Source organism: Triticum dicoccoides, chromosome 1B (genome assembly GCF_002162155.2).
Source record: "Triticum dicoccoides isolate Atlit2015 ecotype Zavitan chromosome 1B, WEW_v2.0, whole genome shotgun sequence".
In the NCBI taxonomy this organism is placed as follows: domain Eukaryota; kingdom Viridiplantae; phylum Streptophyta; class Magnoliopsida; order Poales; family Poaceae; genus Triticum; species Triticum dicoccoides.
Genome location: NC_041381.1, coordinates 621,453,341 through 621,460,192, shown reverse-complemented (window position 1 = coordinate 621,460,192; position 6,852 = coordinate 621,453,341).

Sequence of the window (6,852 nt, the reverse complement as noted above, 5' to 3'; positions counted from 1 at the left end):
GCATTAAGCTGGGCCAAAGCTTGGCTTCCGGAACTAGACCCAGCCGACATCGCCATTGGGTATCCAAGCCTGAAGGAAGATGGTACTTCATTTGAACAGGAAGATTTCGCCGCTTGTGTGAAGGAAGTGCACCCTATGGCCACTCTGATTGTTGAAGAGGTGGATCTTTCAAAATATCAGGCGGGTTATGACGCAGAGAACCGGAGGATCCCAACGCCACAATATAATTTGATAAGTCTGATTCCACCAATTCGTCCATACCTTTGCCCCTGTAGTTGACCCAGCCAGACTAATTGATGACGAAACTGAATTTAAAGCTTTGAGTGGCATTGACTGGTCGTCATCAACATTCTAGGACCGGGAACAGGACGAAGAAGTGGAAAGGTGAAAGCACAAGTGCACCCTGGGTGGTTTTGGCAATTAATGTCAACATATCTCTTGTTGGACTAACACATTTACCTAGTATATTTCAGATAAGTTCAACAATGGAGTGGCATGGACTGAAGGATGTGGAACCCCTTCAAGATGCTAAGGACAAAGGATTGGCTCAAGCTCCAAGATCAAGACTCTACATTTTCTATTTTAGTGATCCAAGATCACATTGAGTCTGTAGGAAAAGCCAATACTATCAAGAGGGGATGATGTGTTGCTTAATGGCCTGCTTGCTCAAAGTGCTTAGTGATATGCTCCAAAGCCCTCAACTACTTTCTACCATCCACATATGTCCTAACCCAAAAGTCTAACTTGGCCCCACCGATTCTTTCTATCCGGCGCCACCGAGTTCAGATATCATAGCCACTGCCACAAATCCTAAGCAAATCGGTCCTACCAATAGGGATCTCGGTCTCACCGAGATGGGATTGTAATCCCTCTGTGTATGTCCATTATCAAAATTGGTCTCACCGAGTTTGAGCAATCGGTACTATCGAGATTACAATGCAAACTCTCTGGTTAGCTTATTACCAAAATCGGTCCCACCGAGTTTGAGTAATCGGTCCCACCGAGTTTGCCTGACCAACTCTCTAGTTAGCTTATTACCAAAATCGGTCCCACCGAGTTTGTGTAATCGGTCTCACCGAGATTACGTTATGCCCTAACCCTAACCATATCGGTCCCACCGAGTTGCATGTCGGTCCCACCGAAAATCCTAACGGTCACTAGGTTTACTGAATCGGTCAGACCGAGTTTCTCAATTCGGTCCCACCAAGATTGGTAAATTGTGTGTAACAGTTAGATTTTGTGTGGAGACTATAAATACCCCTCCACCCCCTCTTCATTCGTGGAGAGAGCCATCAGAACAAACCTACACTTCCAACTTACCATTTTCTGAGAGAGAACCACCTACTCATGTGTTGAGACCAAGATATGCCATTCCTACCACATGAATCTTGATCTCTAGCCTTTCCCAAGTTGCTTTCCACTCAAATCTTCTTTCCACCAAATCCAAATCCTATGAGAGAGATTTGAGTGTTGGGGATACTATCATTTGAAGCACAAGAGCAAGGAGTTCATCATCAACACACCATTTGTTACTTCTTCGAGAGTGGTGTCTCCTAGATTTGCTAGGTGTCACTTGGGAGCCTCCGACAAGATTGTGGAGTTGAACCAAGGAGTTTGTAAGGGCAAGGAGATCGCCTACTTCGTGAAGATCTACTGCTAGTGAGGCAAGTCCTTCATGGGCGACGGCCATGGTGGGATAGACAAGGTTGCTTCTTCGTGGACCCTTCTTGGGTGGAGCCCTCCGTGGACTCACGCAGCCATTACCCTTCGTGGGTTGGAGTCTCCATCAACGTGGATGTATGATAGCACCACCTATCGGAACCACGGCTCAAAATTCACCGTGTCTCCAAATTGCGTTTGAATTCTCCAAACCCTTCCCTTTACATTCTTGAAAGTTGCATGCTTTATTTTTCGCTACTCATATACTCTTTGCATGCTCGCTTGAATTGTGTTAAAGATTGCTTGACTTGTGCTAAGTTTGCTAAAATCTGCCAAAGACTAAAATTGGTAAAAGGTTAAGTTTTTATTTGGTCAAGTAGTCTAATCACCCCCCACCCCCGCCTCTAGACATACTTATGATCCTACAAGTGGTATCAGAGCTTTGGTCTCCATTTGCTTTGATTTCCATAGCTTTTGGTGGCCATAGCCTTGGTTTCACAACCTAGGAAAGTATGGCGTCTAGCAAGGGAAACTACCATCGTAGAGGTCCTTACTTTGATGGTACTAATTTTGCTAGTTGGAAGCATAAGATGAAAATGCATATTCTTGGACATAATCCCGCCGTTTGGGCTAATGTTTGTATTGGCTTGCAAGGTGAATTCTTTGATGGGAGAGAACCGAATCGTGAAGCTAGCGAGGATGAGTTGAAGATGCTGCAATACAACACTCAAGCTTGTGATATCCTCTTCAACGGATTATGCCCCGAAGAATTCAACAAAATCAGTCGTCTTGAGGATGCAAAGGAAATTTGGGATACTTTGATTGATATGCACGAAGGTACCGACTTCTTCAAGGAATCCAAATTGGATGTGCTTCAAAGTCAACTTGACAAGTTCAAGATGAAGGATGGTGAAGGCGTTGCTGAAATGTACTCTAGGCTTGCTCTCATCACAAACGAGATTGTCGGCTTAGGAAGCGAAGAGATGACCGACAAATTCATCATCAAGAAGATCCTAAGAGCATTGGATGGAAAATATGATACCGTGTGCACCTTGATCCAAATGATGCCCAATTACAAGAATCTCAAGCCAACGGAGGTCATTGGAAGAATTGTTGCTCATGAGATGTCACTCAAGGATAAGGAGGAGATGCACAACAAGTCAAGTAGTGCTTACAAAGCCTCATGTGAAGCTCCCACATCTTCAAGTGAGAAACAAACCTTCAATGAAGAATTGAGCCTAATGGTGAAGAACTTCAACAAATTCGACAAGAGTAGAAGCAAGGAAAGAAGTTCCAAGTCAAGGTCCTACAATGATAAAAGATCTTCTATTTGAGAGCGCAATTGCTACAACTATGGAAGACCCGGACACTACTCCAATGAGTGTACGGGTCCCTACAAAAGAAGAGAAGAATCACCTAAAAGGAGAAGTAAAAGAGAAGAATCACCGCTAAGAGAGAGAAGGAGTAGAGATGATCGTTATGAACGAAGAACATCCCAGAGAAGCAAGGATTTGGAAAGGAGGGACAAGTCATCAAGGAGCTACACAAAACAAAGACATCAAGCTCATGTTGGTGAATGGGTATCTGGTTCCGACTCCGAACATCACTCTGAGAGAAGCTATCACTCCGACTCCGAACATACTCAAGATGAAGGTGTTGCCGGTCTAGCACTTGTGTCAACCAACTCCTACGACATATTTGATTCACCAAATGAGGGACTTGGAAGATGCTTCATGGCTAAAGGCCCAAAGGTAACACACCCCGAGTATGTTGATTTCAATAGTGGTGAAGATGACTTGCTAGGTGATGATGATTTACTTATTGACAACTCTAGTGATGAATACTATGATGAAACGTCAATTAATCATGCTAATCAAGATAAAACGAATGACTATGATAAGGAGAAGATTGAGCTCCTAACTAAAGAACTAAACACTCTTAATTATATCATGAAACTATCTTAGGGGATCATCGAGAACTTTTGAGGATTCATGAGAAGTTCCGCTTTGAAAAGCTCAACCTTGAGCAAGAGCATGAGTTCTTAAAAGCAATCAATGATGATCTTCGCAAGAAAAGTTCTTCTTACATTGCCAAGCGTTTACTCTTATCTACTTACATGCCTCAAGTCAAGTCTAGTAACAAGAACAAGAAGGATTCTTCCTCTAGTAGTAACAATAATCATGTTAAATCTAATGTTGTTGCTTCTAGTAGTTCTCTTGATTCCACTAATGATTCTCTTAGCCAAGTTACACTTGAGCAAGAAAATAGCTTATTGAAGGGAATTATAGAGAAAGGTGTTTACAAGAGCCTTGCCGGAAGTAAGCAATTCGAAGAAATTGTACGCAAGTAAGGAAGGCACCGGAAGAACCAAGGTGTTGGTTTTGAACGAAAGTTCAATGCCAATGGAGTTGAGTGGGAAGAAGATCAATACCCCAAGACGAAGTTTGTTCCTCAACAAGAGAAGTATGATCCTACTTCCTTCAAAGGGACACAAGCTCAAGATGATCTTCCACCACAAGACCACAAGCAAAAAGGCAAGGATGAGCTTCAAGAGGAGATTGATGCATTTGAAGAAGCTCCCAAGGCCTTGGTCAAGTGGGTTCCCAAGACTACGTCAAGTTCTACTTCATCAAGTACGACTACAACTCCAAGGATTCCCATCAACATGGTGTGGATCCTGAAGAAGAAGAACTAGAGAGTTCTTGAGGGTGACTCCGCCAACATACTTCACTCATATCATTTTGGCAAGGACAAGTGCAATCAACTTCCACATCTTGCACTAGTTCATGGATTCACAAACCCTCTTGTTGGTAAGACAAGGGACAAGGTAACCTAATGCTTTCATAGACATCATTTTGTGTGTGCATCACTCTATGTCTATGGATATCCTTGTGTTGTTCCTTGTGGGACTAACCCGTGTAGGTATTGAAAGTGCAACTCACTCCAAAGGATTGCTCCAAAAGATCTACATCAACATTGAGCATCCACATCTTCAACACCTACATGAAGTCATCATCGACAAAACCCAAAGTTAGTTCATCCCTCTAAGGGGGAATCTCACATCTAGGGGGAGCTTTATCTAAGAATTGAGTTAAAGAAACTCTAATGGTGTGAACACATCAATGCATTATGTAAAAGTAGTAATCCCATTTGAGCTTAAATGATGAGTATGACCTATGATCAAATGTTCTCATTTGACTCCTAAGTCAATATACTCATATATAGATGACCTAGTCATCGCCAACTGCTTTGTAGGTGCTAGAATTGGTTGTGCATGCTTTGCCACATATTTCATTTGTCATTATATTGTGTGAGCATGTTGGTTGCATATTTTACTCATTCGAGGACATCCACTTGTAGTTTTGCTTGTTTGGCTTCTTTTTCTTTTGCCAAGTGGATGGACAAGAATGCCTAAGAACCTTCTCTAGCTATCTATGCTTTTCTTGTCTCAAACTCTATTCATGCTACATCACAAAGTTTGATCAAGTCAGATTCGAACCACTCTATGTGAGGAGCACTCGGAGTCCCCGATTCGTCATGGACTTAAACTTCCAAAAATTCTTTGTGTGTTTCGGTCTGACTGATTCTTCCATTTTGGTCATACCGAGATCACTAAGTCGATCTAGGTTTTCAATCTCGGTCCAACCGATTTGTACATTTCGATCACACCGAATTGCAGTAACTGCTTGCAGTAATGCATCTCGGTGCCACTGAGTTGTTCCACTCGGTCACACCAACAGGGTCGGGCTATATATACCCACGGGCAAAATTTTGGAAATTTTCTCCGAACTCTTTCGCCCGCGCTCAGCCCGCTCTGCCTCCAGGGTCTCCGGATCATCCTCCTCGTCGCGAGGTGCCTCCCGCCGCAGGTCTCCACCGCCGTCAACGGGAATCAACTCTGCCGTTGCCGCCGTAGCGAGTCCATCATCGAACTAGGGTATGGACTTGATCACTGTGCTATCCCTATTTGATTCCTAGCACATTGTGTTCGCCATGAATCTTTCCATGATTGAAACTATCTTATCTAGTCAAAACACTCCGTAGATTAGGTTTGAATTGAAAATTTAGGGTTAGGTTTCCGCCGGAACCATCACGGACCCACCGAGTTGTAGAAATCGGTTCCACCGATTTGGCCACGGCCATTGCACATGTGATTCTCAGTCTGACCGAGAATTGCAAATCAGTATGACCGAGTTCAGGACTTTGTGAAACCCTAGCAGTCTCGGTGCCACCGAACTGTGACTCGGTCTGACCGAGTTTACTAGTTTAGGTTCCTAAAGCTGCTTCGGTATCACCGAGTTTACAAAGCGGTAGATCTGAAATGCTTTCTGTGGAAAACTAAAACTAAGTTTTTAACCCATTCTTTTGCAAAAACCTCTGTATTTTGTGATGCTCATCACCTCTATCTCATCTATATCTATTCACAGGGTCAGGTGTCAGTGTTTGCAATATGTCTGATCAAAGTGAAAGCCAGAACAGGGAAGAGGAGCAGGTTCACATGAGTGAGGGCACTAGTCCCTCCAGTTCCTCAGATGATGGCAGCAGGAGCACCCCAAGCAACTTACCCAAAGCTGTCACCAGGGCCAGAAAGAAGAGAACCTCAGACTCTGAGGATGAAGATTATGTGGCAGAAGAGGATGAAGCCACTTCTAGGAAAGTGCTCAAGAAGGAATATGGCACAGCTGCAGCCACTAAGCCTGGTCTGAATAGGAAAATCCTAGCCAAGAGGACTACTATGTTGAAAGTCAGAGGATCCACTAAAGAAACTGAGAAATCTGATCCCAAAGAGCCAGAAGTGACTAAGAAGAAGAGGAAGGAAAGGGTCAATAAGACCATGGCCAGGGTTGTTGGAAAGCCTTCCATGATGGAAGAGGAAGAAGAAGAGGTTGCTGCACTAGCACCTAAAGCACAGAAGCTCTTATGGGTGATGCCATTAGGTTAGGGGTTGCTTCATCAAAGCCCAAAGAAGCACCCAAGGCTGCTTCCAAGCCCAAGACTGCACCTAAGAGGAATACCAGGAACATACCAGCTCCTGAGAAGAACAAGGCCCCAGTGCCTGAAGTTGTTGCTGAATAGGAAGATGATGAAGAGCATGTCTTGAGAAAGTTGAAGCCTAAAATTCCAGATCATAACGATGCTCACCCTGTAGCTGAGAACATGAAGCTGAGGAAGGATGCGGGTCTCAGACAGTGG